Source organism: Pristiophorus japonicus, unplaced genomic scaffold, assembly GCF_044704955.1.
Source record: "Pristiophorus japonicus isolate sPriJap1 unplaced genomic scaffold, sPriJap1.hap1 HAP1_SCAFFOLD_1459, whole genome shotgun sequence".
Lineage (NCBI taxonomy): Eukaryota > Metazoa > Chordata > Chondrichthyes > Pristiophoridae > Pristiophorus > Pristiophorus japonicus.
The window spans coordinates 35,001-37,500 of record NW_027251133.1 but is presented as its reverse complement, the minus strand read 5'-3'; positions in this window follow the sequence as shown (position 1 = coordinate 37,500).

The following is a 2,500-nucleotide window of genomic DNA, read 5'->3' as shown; positions in this document are numbered from 1 at the left end:
TCCGCGAAATGCAACCGGAGAAGAAAGTCTGAATGTGGCAACTGATGAACTGAAAATTGTCGGCGGCAAATGGTTAACCAAATGGGTTGAAGGTGGCAAACCATTAACCGAAAACTCTGGCAAATGGTTAACCGGCGTGTTAAGATGGTATCTTTAATAAAAGACGGAAATGACGAAGCCAACATAGCCAAACGAAGGCGGGGACGTTAGTGTGGCAGAAGGGCATGTCTTTAAGCCGTCGGGCGAATGTCCCTGCCAGTTGGAATCTTTTCGGGAAAAAGGGTGAAAAAATCGGAAAGGCCTAGCCGTCCGCCGTGGGGTGCGTTCGCTCGGGCTCGGCCAGCCGCGTCGATGGGTGCCGGAACGGTGCGGCTGCGCTCCGGGAGTGCGGAGATACGGCCTGTCAAGTTTCGTCCCGGAAGTCTGGATGGAGCTAAATCCGAAGCCGTTTGCGGGAAATTAGTTCCAGGGCTCGGCGACCGAAGTCAAATCCGTCCCGCCAACTTGACACTTGTCATTTCTGTCCTTGGGGGTTGGCGGGGTACCTGCACAGAGGTAGGAGGTGGCTGATCGAGAATTGGTGAGTTTTCCAAAGTCACGTCTCGAGCCTCCAGGTCTGCAGAGACCGACCAGGGCTGCCGCCCAACCGACTATTCACCCTTTTTGGGCGGGAATTTTTTCCATTTTTGTCCATTTTTCGGGTTTTTGGTCGGGCTTCAAAAACGGCAGCCCGAGGCCTGGCAGAGGCCGGGGCATGTCCCCGGTCGCGCCAGGCGGCTCGCGCGACCCGATTAGGCCCCGAAAGGAGTCGGGAAATCGGCAGACCTGCCCGAGTTCAGCCCGGGGGAGGCGGGGGGCAGGTCGGTTCGGCTCAAATCATTAACCAAAGCCGAGACTTGGTCTCGCTGGCGCAACCGAAGTGCCAGGCTGGATAACTCATTAACCAGAAGGCGGCTGGAGGCAGGCAGGGCTGATGGCTGAGGCCGGGTGGAGGCCACCCGCGGCCGGGAAAGTCAAAAGTCCCGTTGTGTGGAAGTCTATGAGGTCAGATTCGGCCGCCTTACCGGGCCTGCGGTTGATGGTTTCCCGCTTGGGCAAGCGAGTCGGCCCGGCAAAGTGGCCACTTGCATTTTCTGGCAAGTGTCTGCGAACAACGTTAATGAGTTGAACCTCGGCAATTGTCGGAAGTCCCGATGAAGAAATGAAAATGCCCCTTTTGCGGGGATTTGGATGCTCATGGCCGGCAGCAGGTGGCCCGACGCCCCGCCAACTTGACACTTGTCATTTCTGTCCTTGGGGGTTGGCGGGGTATCTGCACAGAGGTAGGAGGTGGCAGAATCGAGACTTGGTGAGTTTTCCAAACAAACGTCTCGAGCCTCCAGGTCTGCAGAGACCGACCAGGGCTGCCGCCCAACCGACTATTCACCCTTTTTGGGCGGGAATTTATTCCCTTTTTGCCCATTTTTCGGGTTTTTGGTCGGGCTTCAAAAGCGGCTGCCCGAGGCCTGGCAGAGGCCGGGGCATGGGCCCCGATCGCGCCAGGCGGCACGCGCGACCCGATTAGGCCCCGAAAGGAGTCGGGAAATCGGCAGACCTGCCCGACTTCAGCCCGCGGGGGCGGGGGGCAGGTCGGTTCGGCTCAAATCATTAACCAAAGCCGAGACTTGGTCTCGCTGGCGCAACCGAAGTGCCAGGCTGGATAACTCATTAACCAGAAGGCGGCTGGAGGCAGGCAGGGCTGATGGCTGAGGCCGGGTGGAGGCCACCCGCGGCCGGGAAAGTCAAAAGTCCCGTTGTGTGGAAGTCTATGAGGTCAGATTCGGCCGCCTTACCGGGCCTTCGGTTGATGGTTTCCCGCTTGGGCAAGCGAGTCGGCCCGGCAAAGTGGCCACTTGCATTTTCTGGCAAGTGTCTGCGAACAACGTTAATGAGTTGAACCTTGGAAATTGCCGGAAGTCCCGATGAAGAAATGAAAATGCCCCTTTTGCGGGGATTTGGATGCTCATGGCCGGCAGCAGGTGGCCCGACGCCCCGCCAACTTGACACTTGTCATTTCTGTCCTTGGGGGTTGGCGGGGTATCTGCACAGAGGTAGGAGGTGGCAGAATCGAGACTTGGTGAGTTTTCCAAACAAACGTCTCGAGCCTCCAGGTCTGCAGAGACCGACCAGGGCTGCCGCCCAACCGACTATTCACCCTTTTTGGGCGGGAATTTATTCCCTTTTTGCCCATTTTTCGGGTTTTTGGTCGGGCTTCAAAAGCGGCTGCCCGAGGCCTGGCAGAGGCCGGGGCATGGGCCCCGATCGCGCCAGGCGGCTCGCGCGACCCGATTAGGCCCCGAAAGGAGTCGGGAAATCGGCAGACCTTGCCGAGTTCAGCCCGCGGTGGCGGGGGGCAGGTCGGTTCGGCTCAAATCATTAACCAAAGCCGAGACTTGGTCTCGCTGGCGCAACCGAAGTGCCAGGCTGGATAACTCATTAACCAGAAGGCGGCTGGAGGCAG